Source organism: Centroberyx gerrardi, chromosome 10 (genome assembly GCF_048128805.1).
Source record: "Centroberyx gerrardi isolate f3 chromosome 10, fCenGer3.hap1.cur.20231027, whole genome shotgun sequence".
Classification (NCBI taxonomy): Eukaryota; Metazoa; Chordata; class Actinopteri; order Beryciformes; family Berycidae; genus Centroberyx; species Centroberyx gerrardi.
The window spans coordinates 1,853,523-1,864,717 of record NC_136006.1 but is presented as its reverse complement, the minus strand read 5'-3'; the positions used below and the strand labels follow the sequence as shown (position 1 = coordinate 1,864,717).

Below are 11,195 nucleotides of genomic sequence, written 5' to 3'. Positions count from 1 at the left end.
TCTATCTCTACTTTGAACTCTCTCTCTCAACAACAAAAAAGGAGCAATGAGACGCACTTTTCTCTCAAGTTTTGTGAAAATCCGATCAGCAGTGCCTGAGAGATTGTGCGTGATGCACAGGCAAATAAACAAACATGTTAGCGCCCCCTGCAGGCCAATCAGTGTCATTTTATAGACATATCATGCAGATTCTGGAGTGGAGGCTCTGTTAAAACAGTTTGGTTCAGTTGGCGACTCCACGTCCCATTAGGCAAAGCTAGGCGACCCACAAAACACAAGAATAGAACTAATGGAAACTTATTTTTAATCAATTTGCTACAATAAATTATTTCTATTTTGAGTCAACCTCTCTCTCTCTCTCTCTCTCTCTCTCTCTCTCTCTCTCTCTCTCTCTCTCAATTCAACTTTTCAATTAAATTCAGCTTTATTGGCATGACAAAATTAATATTTGTGTTGCCAAAGCATGAGAAAGACTTAATGAAGGACATTAAAGGACATTAATGGAAAACAGAGCTAATGTAACACAACAAAGAGCAGAAATCAAACAATGCAACAATTACAGCTATAATAAGGAAATATATGTGTATTCATTTTGTGATTTTTTTTTGTGAATTTCTCTCTCTCTCTCTCGCTCTCTGCCCCCCCCTCCCCCTCTCTCTCTCTGCCCCCTCCCCTCTCTCTCTCTCTCTCTGCCCTCCCCTCTCTCTCTCTGTCTCTCTCTCTCTCTCTGTCTCTGCCTCCCTCTCTCTCTCTCTCTGCCCCCCTCTCTGTCCTCTCTCTGTCTCTCCCTCTCTGTCTCTCTCTGTCTCTCCCTCTCTGTCTCTCTCTGTCTCTCTCTCTCTCTCTCTCTCTCTTTGTCTCTCTCTGTCTCTCTCTCTCCCCCCCCCCCCCACCCCCCCCCCCCCTCCTCCAGGTGTACATGAGGGCGATGGTGGACTACTGCCCCCTGCAGGACGCCTCCATCCCCTGCCCGGACGCGGGCGTGGCGTTCGTCAGCGGCGACCTGCTGGAGGTGGTGGACCAGGCGGACGGGCGCTGGTGCAGGCCAGGAAGCTGCCGCACGCCGCCGCCTGCGCCGGTCTGATCCCCTCCGCCAGCACGCTGCGCAGGTACCGTCACGTTTAGATCTTCTTTATTATACCATGCTCTGATTATCATACGTACAGAATGCCTTATGAGTCGGGCTGCACGATTAATCCAAAATTTAAAATTGCAATATGAGCTACTTCAATTTCCAAACTAAGAGGCTGTAATTACTTTATCAGAATGGCAGACTGCTAACATGATATCCTGCTGCTGAGCCCAATTTCTGGCCTGTACATTAAATTGGACGTTGTAAAAATACTGTCTGTGTACTGTATTGCAATTTATATCACAACTGTAATATTCAACAAATTAATCACAATATGATTATTTGTCAGCCCTACTTATGAGCACCACTTCAAGTAAAGTATTTCCTAATTTTCATTCACGTATTTCTACTTAATACATTCAAATGTTGTAATTGTCAGTTGTGTTATGTTTAATGTTGCCTATTTTCTTCTATTTCTACGTATATCTACACATTTGTCTTTGCTGCTGCAACAACCCATTTTCCCCACAGGGATCCACAAAGTTTAATCTGAAGTAGCTAAAAGTGTATTTTTCTAAGTCCAGTTAACCTCCAGCACCAGTACATCTGACCTGTGGTGTGGTGAGGTCACATGACTCCTCACATGACTCATGTCTCACTTTACTGATGATGTCAACATTAACTATGGATCCATCGTTTATGGAAGATTTTCCAATTTGTTTTTAGCTGGAGTTCTTATTCCTCATTTCATTCAAATCATTTATATAATTGCCCTCCTCTCTCTCCCTCTCTCTCTCCCTCTCCCTCTCTCTCTCCCCTCTCTCCTCCCCCTCTCCTCTCTATCCCTCTCTCCTCTCCCTCTCTCTCTCTCTCTCTCCCTCTCTCACTCTCTCTCTCTCTCTCTCTCCTCTCTCTCTCTATCTCTCTCCCTCTCTCTCTCTCTCTCTCTCTCTCTCCCCCTCTCTCCCTCCCCCTCTCTCTCTCTCTCTCTCTCTCTCTCCCCTCTCTCCCTCTCCCTCTCCCTCCCTCTCTCTCCCTCTCTCCCTCCCTCTCTCTCTCTCTCTCTCTCTCTCTCCCCCTCTCTCCCTCCCCCCTCTCTCTCTCTCTCTCTCTCTCTCTCTTCTCTCCCCCTCTCTCCCCCCCTCCCCTCCCTCCCTCCCTCTCTCTCTCTCTCTCTATCTTCTCTCTCTCTCTCTCTCTCTCTCTCCAGTAAACAGAGGGAGCAGTGGTGGTGTCAGCCCTTACAGGTTCATACCTGCATCAAACCCTGTGAGGAATTACTAGTGTCACTAACTTTATATCACTGTTATTGTGAAATGCAGCACAGTTCAGTTCAGTTCAGTTCAGGTCAGGTCAGTTCAGTTCAGTTCAGTTCAGTTCAGTTCAGGTCAGTTCAGTTCAGTTCAGTTCAGGTCAGTTCAGTTCAGTTCAGGTCAGTTCAGTTCAGTTCAGTTCAGTTCAGGTCAGTTCAGTTCAGTTCAGTTCAGTTCAGTTCAGTTCAGGTCAGTTGGATGCAGGTCTTTCAGGTTTTACGTGTAATTCCCACTCATCTATTTATCTTGATATTTAAACAACATGTGTGGTGTAAACAACAACAGTCGTCCTTTAACAGCCGTGTCTCTTCTCTCTCTCCCTCTGCTGGCCTCAGTGACCCCGGCTGATAACGGTGGGTGTGACGGTAGTGACACAGGGTTCATCCAGACCAGTACTCGGGGGGAACCGGGGTCCGCTTCGACGACCCGGGTTCATCCGGTACTCGGGGGGAACCGGGGTCCGCTTCGACGACCCGGGTTCATCCGGTACTCGGGGGGAACCGGGGTCCGCTTCGACGACCCGGGTTCAATTCCCAACTCATGACAAAAAGTTTTCTACATCTACGTCTACTCATGTCCACAACTTGTAATTTTGTGCGACAGCATCGCCCTGAAGCTTTTTAAATGCTGTACATGTCAGGCTGATGTTTCACTGAAGCTGACTCCACCCGCCTGACTGTGGAAACCTTAAAAAACTCTTCTGTTCGTCTGCTTCTTCTGTTTCAGAGGACGATCCAACGCCTGCTGATCACACATGTGCTGAAGCAGGTAAACATATCAGACACAGTGCAAATATAGCATTTTTATGGGCTGATGTTAAAGGTGCATTTCACCCATAATCCATCTTAACTCAGTGTAGTGGAAGTAACCGTCGTCTCTCTCTCCTTTTCCCCAGATGAGGAAGATATTAATTTTGGTAGGTAAGTCTGTACAGACTCATGTCGATGTCTGATAGTTCAGTAGATAATCAACATGCGACCTTTGTGCTGTTTCTGGGTGTTTGTCTCTCTGCATTTGTGTTTCTATCTTAAAGAGCCATTAAGTAATCTATGAGCTCCGTCGCCCTCTATTGGCGACCAGCAGGAATTGCAACAACATTGATCGAACTGATCTCCTCCTGCACAAATCTCTGTTACTTTCTGGTACATTAATAGATCTGAGAGAATATGAAAAGAGATCATTTGTAAAATGTTGCATAACCACCTTGGAAGAAAATCGTTACCTGAGGTTCATTATTCCAAATGTAAAAACTAGAGATGAACCAGTCTATAAAAGTCTTGTCTTTTTTGTCAGCCGAGGACTGGAGTTATCTACTAACTTTTAAAAAGTACGATAATGTGTTTTAATTTCATGCTGTCAGTCGCTTAGAGTAGGTGTATCTTTTTTCAAATTATGGCTACCTTATCTTATTTTTGAACCAAACGTTTGAACCAAAAAAAGTATTAACTATTCACTGATGTGCATGTTGAAAAGACACATTAACCAAAATAAAGTGTATTTTGTTGATACTGTAACTCACATCAGTCCTAAAGAGACTGACAGGTTTCCTGTTTTCTTCCTACAGACGAGGATGAGTCTGATGTCACTGATGGAGTCTACCTGGGTAAGATCAAACACAGAAGGTAGTTACTTAGTTACTTAGTTACTTAATTACTTAGTTACTTAATTAGATATTTAGTTAATTAGTTAGTTAACATACTAGTTAATATACACAGAGTCTTAATTGAGAGTAAACTTTTTAGGTACAGGTCTTCAAAATATGAATCACTTAATGATTGAATGAGTTAATGAATAAATACGTTAATCTAATAAACAAGAATGAATGAATGAATAAGTGAGTGAATGAACAAATTAATGAATTTGTACATGAATCTTAACGTAACAAAAGTAAACGAATGAACAAAGGAAGGGATGGATGAATGAATGAACGAATTAATGAATGAGTGCATTCCAACAACCAGTGAATGAATGAATGTGCTGGGCAACAAGTAGATGAATAGATGAATGAGTGAATAAATATACTAACCCTCACCCTAAGGAATGAATGAATGAATGTACTGATCATCACGTTGATGGGTGAATAAATGAATGAATTAATGAAAAGCTACATAGAATATTACTCTTAATATGCAGAATTGTGTTGTCAGCAGCATAAAAAGATGCAGCATAGTAATAAGAAAAAAGAGACAGAAAATTGAAGGAGCAGTCCAAAAAAAAACAAGTATTTAGAAGCAATAAAAACACTAAAATACTAAAATACAAATATACATCATAAATAAATGAATGAATGAACGAATGAATGAGTGATCTTCGTCTCCCAGCCGGTTTCCGTCGGAGTTTCCGTCTGTGGAGGCGGACGTCCTGCAGGAGGAGGCGACAGTCCTGCCACTCCTGCTCGCCCAATGGCAGCGCTCCGTCCTACCCGTACGAGGAAGTGGTGACGTACCGGCGCCCCCCGCAGGACAGCCACCGCCTCATCGTCCTCGTGGGTGAGAGACACGTCGGAACACCTGACAGCGCTGTTTTAAAGCAATGCTCCACTTTAGTTTTAACTTCGTTTTAGGGCATCACCTATATGTTTTTAGTCAACTTGCATTATTTAAATAAGGTTTTATAAAGTTCTATTCTTACCAGCATGACAGACAGCTGTGCCACAGATTGAATTAATTCAAAAGCACACTGCTGAATTAGGCGAGAGGTAGTATTCCTATTAGTTTATGAATTTAATCCAACCACACAACCTCTTCCCTGCAGAAAATCTCAGAATGATTCAGTGGAGTATCTGAATATCTTCCACCGTCTCGTGTGTAATCTATTAATGTAATGTAATCTTTGTGTAGAATCAGAGTAGGGGTTTCTGGCACAACTTCACCTACTTCCAAGGTGCATGGAGAAGGGAAAAAGGTCTAAACAGGTCAAACCTCCAGTAACACTTGTAGTATATAGAACAACTTTATTGTTAGACCAACGCGTTTCGGCTTGTGGCCTTCATCAGGGTCTTCATGAAACACATCATCATTATGTTTGATTTGTGAAATGCTGTCAGGACGTATTGATTGTGACTAAAAGGGAAGATAGGGAAGGTTGTCTTTGGATTTTTGTTGCTTGTTGTTTTAGAGGATTCTATGGATGTCATGTGTTACTGTCTGTCCTGTTTTCTGACATCAGGGACCATGTTGGAAATAAGTGTTCTCACTTTTTCATTGTCTTCTATATGCATTAATAAAATCAATCAATCAATTAACCCTCATGCCAGTTGAAACACAGGTGAAGTTTGTCCATATAACACACAGGGAGGCTGCAGCACAACTCCATAGCAGCCTTCTCCAAAACAACTGAAGTCAGTGGGGACCAGTTCTTCAGAGCTCCAGAAAGACCTGCAGTATATTTACACCATAATTTAGTGCAAATCTTAACTACAGCTGATTGATTTGCAGCAAATAATGGTGTATAGGTCTTTCTATTCAGTGTGATTGTTTGGCTGTTTTTGTTTTGGCGCTCTAAAGAACCGGTCCCCATTGACTTCAGTTGTTTTGGAGAAGGCTGCTACCAAGTTGTGCTGGCAGCCTCCCTGTGTGTTATATGGACTAACAAATTTCTCCTGTGCTTCTTTTGGCATGAGGGTGAGTAGATGATGACAGCATTTTCATTTTTGGGTGAACTATTCCTTTAAAGACTCTGGTTGTGTCTCCAGTCCTGCGTCCCTGTGCAAAACCTGGAGTGATGTCTTTTAAGTTTTTTAAAAAGTGAAGGGAATCCATCATCTGTGGTTGATTTTTTATTTTTTTTTGTCTCAACAGGAGCTTCTGGAGTCGGAGTTACTGAACTGAGGAAGAGACTCGTCAGGCTGAACCCTTCTACCTTCCAGGGACCCGTACCTCGTACGCACCGCCCCCGAACTCTGTTTTTAATTCACAGTGTTTCCTTTAGACACATTTGTTTTTTTGTTTTTTGTTTTTGTTTGTCACATGGTGATCTTGTATAATCCATGCCCCCAAAAAAAATTGGCACGCAGAAAAAAAAAGTAATATGTGGTTTATGGTGTTTCCACATATTCTACATTAACCATATATATTTATTATATTATATTTATTATATTATTTATTTTTTTTCTTGTGGTATGCTTATATAAGATTACATAAAAAAGAACATGAAATGTAAAAAAAAAAAAAAAGGAAAAACAAAAAAAGCAATATACCAACACAATATATTATAAGTAAGAGACACATGTTCATATTTCATATCACATATAAAATTTCAAGTTTATTTATTTCGATATGTAAATGAAACAAAAATAAGAATGTACACATTGTGCGGGAAAATGGCAAAGAGCCAGCATGAAAACGTTATTTTCCGAAGATTTTCCATTCCTGGTGTTGGAGTGTCATTGGAACAGTGAATAATTAAATATCTGTTTTCATTGGCTGTCTTCCTGTTCGACCAGACACCACCCGTCCAATCAGAGAAGGGGAGGAGACAGGAAGAGAATACCACTTCGTCACCAAAGAGCTGTTTGAGTACATGGTCTGTAACCACAGGTAGGGATAACTAGTCACATATTACTTCTGCTTTTTTCCTTTGTTTTCTTGTCTTGTCTTCTTTTCTTTAAAGACACATATTGGCGACTTTAATTTCAGTTTGTACTGACTGGCAAATCACCTTAAAAGTGCAATAAATTCACCAAAAACATCTTTTTCACTACATCTAGCCCTGTGGGTGTATCCTTTCTGTTCACAGTTTATTTAAAATATCACAAACTCTTATTTTAAATATTCATTCATTCATTCATTTACAGCCCAAATGCCTCATAACCAAGCAGAAAGCTGGAAAATTACAGTTTTCAATGGAACAGGCCTTTAAATGTTGGAGTCCATGGTCTCTAACCACCTCATATATGATTTTATTTTATTTAATGTTATTTTATTTCATTTTGAGTACATGGTCTGCAACCACAGATAAAAGTAACACTTTGATTATTTAATTTAATTGTATTGTATCGGTTTGTAATGTATTTACTGTTATTTTTATTTAATTTAATTTAACTTATTTAATTTCATTTCTATTTCTACCTCTATTGTGTGTGTGTGTGTGTGTGTGTGTGTGTGTGTGCAGGTTTCTGGAGTATGGGGAGTATAAGGGCCACCTGTATGGGACCAGCAGTGATTCTATTGGTGAAGTGCTGAAAAGAGGACCGGTGTGTATCATTGATGTTGAACCACATGTAAGTTTAATTAATCAGCAAAAAATGTAATGTTCTTCCACCAAGCAATATAGTTCTAGTAGCAGTATGGGCGGTGACTTTCAGTTAGTGCATTAGCATTTAGATGTACTGTTATGTGGTCACAGCTGTGTGTTTATATATTAGAATATTATATAATTAATATTTAAATTAACTGTTGGTGTTAAATGGGTGTTTTAAAAAAGCTTTGAACGTGACTCAGCCAGTCAGAACCAGAACCATCAAGATCCATTTCATAATATAACATTTACTTTTGAGAATAAGAGAATATGAGATGGGCTTGAATAGTGGTTATTGAAATGAACTGAATTCAATTGAACCGAAAATAAAGTTAATAAAGTGTAAATCTGTAGCAAGCAGCTAGAAGCAGAGAGCAGCTGAGTCAGCTTGTTGTGGTGTGGCTGTAGATCCATTCAGTAACGTTCTCAGTAAAAGTGAATAGTGTGATAAGGTGGATTTGGTTACTGTGACACAGTAAACTGTCTTGTCTTTAGCCCTAGTCTCTACTCCAAAACACTCTGAGTTGTAGCTTGAGAAGAGTCAGCTCAGTTAACCTGAACAAACTGTTAGCTAGCTAACTAGCGACATCACCTGAAATCTGTTGACCAGATTTAGATTATCAGATGGTAACTGATAATCCCAGATCTCAGTCTGTTGGTTGTATCTTTTTATCAGAGCATCCAGTCGCTGCGGACGAAGAACCTGAAGCCCTACGTTGTCTTCATCAAACCTCCCAGCCTGGACAGACTGAGACAAACACGGAAAGACGCCCGAATCATCACCAACTACACCATCAACAGACCCTTCACAGTAAGGCTGTCCTCAAATAACCTTTATTTAAAGGATAACGTTGTTCCTCTATATAATTCCTGTCTTCCTCCTGTAGCTGTTGGGCCCACAGACAGTATTGTCTGTAGTTGTTGGACCCACAGACAGTATTGTCTGTAGTTGTTGGACCCACAGACAGTCTTGTCTCCAGTCAGCTGTCAGTTGAAGCTCCGCTGCCTCTTGCTGCAACAATGACTGTGTTTACATGGACTTGAGTATCCCGGTTATGAGGCTTATCCCAGTTTTGATCATATTCGGGATATGGCGTTTACATGGAACACAGAGACATCTGGTTATTCATATCCCCGTATACATGATAGATACTAGTATCCCGGTTACTGATTACTGCATGCTGTGTGCGCAGGCGCCTGTGATGTTTACAACACAAACCGGCAATTTTGAAATCGTTAATGTGATATTCCTCTGTAACTGTTAACCTTAAATTAATTTGACTGTTTTGTTTTGATGTTTGGCCACATAGTAAATTAATGTTTCTTTAGTATTTTCCACCGTGAGCTGACTTGCTCCACTGTACGTGTTGGGAAACCGGCGTCCTGTAGTCTGTATACTACAGACTTGAACAGGTCAGCATTTCGATGCTTTCTCCCATCTAAACTGTCAAGTATATTTAATTCTTTCATCACCGAAAGACAAAACTCTGTTTCCTCATCGCTCCAGAAGTGAGACGCTCTCGTTGCCGCTGTTGTTTGTGTTTTTCTGTTACGTCACTTGGCTGAAGCCGCGCCTGCGGCCGTTTGTGTCTCCACAGAGTCGAGAGGAAACAGACTCAGTTCCTCCGTTACGCAACTTTCACTAATCAGGAAATCACAGAACTATTTTTCTCTGCCGCAGCACAGAGCGCTGTGGGGTGAAAGGCGGTTCCTGGCGGAGTGATCTAGTTCTGGACGGTCGGGTCAGATTGTAAACAGTAGAGTTCGGTAGAAGAAGATCCGCATAACGATTTAATACAATAAAAAAACTCTTACAGTAGAAAACAATATTTCACTCTAGATTAACCATTTAAAATTCTGAAAAAATGTCTGATATTTTGGTGACAGTGGTAACATTATGTAGCTTTAATTAATGAGAAAACCTCCATCTAAAATGTATGTTCATGTTTTGCGAACAAAATAAATAGCCGTCCCGCTCAAAGAGGGGTTTTTTTTCAAGACAAAAATGCACAGAAAAGCCGACAGCCACTAAACTTCCTCCATGTTGTGTCTGGTTGTCTTCAGACTGGGAGTGTTGAGGGGAATGTAGCCTGATACGAGACAGATGTGTTTGCTGATGATGATTGAATCCATTTTCCTTTCCTCATCTCCTCTTCTTTCCTCTCGCTTGCTCCCTCTCTCCTTTCCTTTCCTCTCCTCTCCCCTTATCTTGTCTCCTATCCTATGCTTGTCTCTCTTTCTCCTCCGTTCTTCTATATCTTCTCTCCATTTTCTCCCCTTCTTCCTGCATTTTCTCCTCTCCACCTCTTCTCATATCCTCTCCCCTTGCCTCCTCTTGTCTTGTTTCCTCTCCTCTCTTATCTCATCTCCCCTCCTATTGTCTCATATTGTCTTATTTTCTCTTCTCCTCTCTCCTCTCCGTCTTCGCCCCTTCTTCCTGCATTTTCGCCTCCTGTTGTCTTGTTTCCTCTCCTCTTCTTCCCCATCCACTCGTCTCCTCTCTCCTCGCTGCCTCTCTCCTTTCCTCTTATCTCGTCTCCTGTCCTGTGCTTGTCTCTCCTTCTCCTCTGATGTCTTCATATCTTCCCTTGCCCTCCCCTCTCCTCCTCCTCCCTCCCTCTCTCCTCCTCCTGCAGGATGAGGACTTTGTGGAGCTGGAGGAGGCGTCGCGGCTGATGGAGTCGAAGTACAGGCAGTTTTTCGACAGCGTGCTGGTGAACGACGGCCTGCAGGACGCCTGCATGCAGCTCTGCTCCGTTATACAGCAAGCACAGGACGAGCCGCAGTGGGTACCGGCCTGCTGGAGCAAACCTGAGGAGTAGAGGAGGAGGAGAGAAGGAGGAGAGAGGAGATGGTAAAAAGAGGTAGGGGAAGAGAGAAAGGAGGAGAGAGGAGGAGAGGGAGGAGGAGGCTATGATATGTTGGAGTTGGGGAGGATGCAAGGTTTTTAGAAGGATGTAAAGGGAGAGAAGAGGAGGAGAGAGAAGAGCAGAGGGAAGAATGGGAAGTAGGGGGAAAATGGAGAGAAATGAAGAGGAATGGAGGAAGAGAGGGGAGAAGAGATACCAAAAAGAGGCAGAGGAGAGGCGAGGAGGAGGCGAGGAGAGGAGAGGAGGAGGCGAGGAGAGGAGGCGAGGAGGAGGCAATGGGAGGAGAGGATAAAAAAGAGGCTTGGAGGAGAGGATAGAGGAGGAGAGGAAAGTAGAGGAGAGGAGCGAGAGAGGAAGGAGGGAGAGTTGGGAAGGTGGGGGGAGAGAGGAGATGAAAGGAGGAGTGGTGAAAGAGGGAAAGGAGAGAAGGGGAAGGGGAGAGGGGGAGAGAGGAGAGCTGGGAGGAGAAAAGTGAAAAAGATGCAGGTATAGGGAGGATAGAGGAGAAGAGGAGAGAGAGATGGGAAGGGTGGGAAGGAGGAGAGGAGGCAAGAAGAGGGGGAGAAATGGAGGAGAGATCAGAGGGCAGGAAATGAGAGGAAAGGAATTCTTCTTGTCCCTCTTCCCACTGAAAAATGAATCTGCCAGTGTGAGTTAGTCCTCCTCTGCCATGTTCCTGCCTCTGTGCTTCTACAAGGCGCT

At 42.6% G+C, this 11,195-nt stretch overlaps 1 pseudogene; it reads left to right on the top strand.

Annotated features, from left to right (window-relative positions):
• The window catches only part of LOC139929281 (MAGUK p55 subfamily member 4-like), a 19,524-nt pseudogene extending 9,079 nt beyond the window's left edge, over window positions 1-10,445 (top strand).
• The last annotated feature ends 750 nt before the right edge of the window (window positions 10,446-11,195 follow it).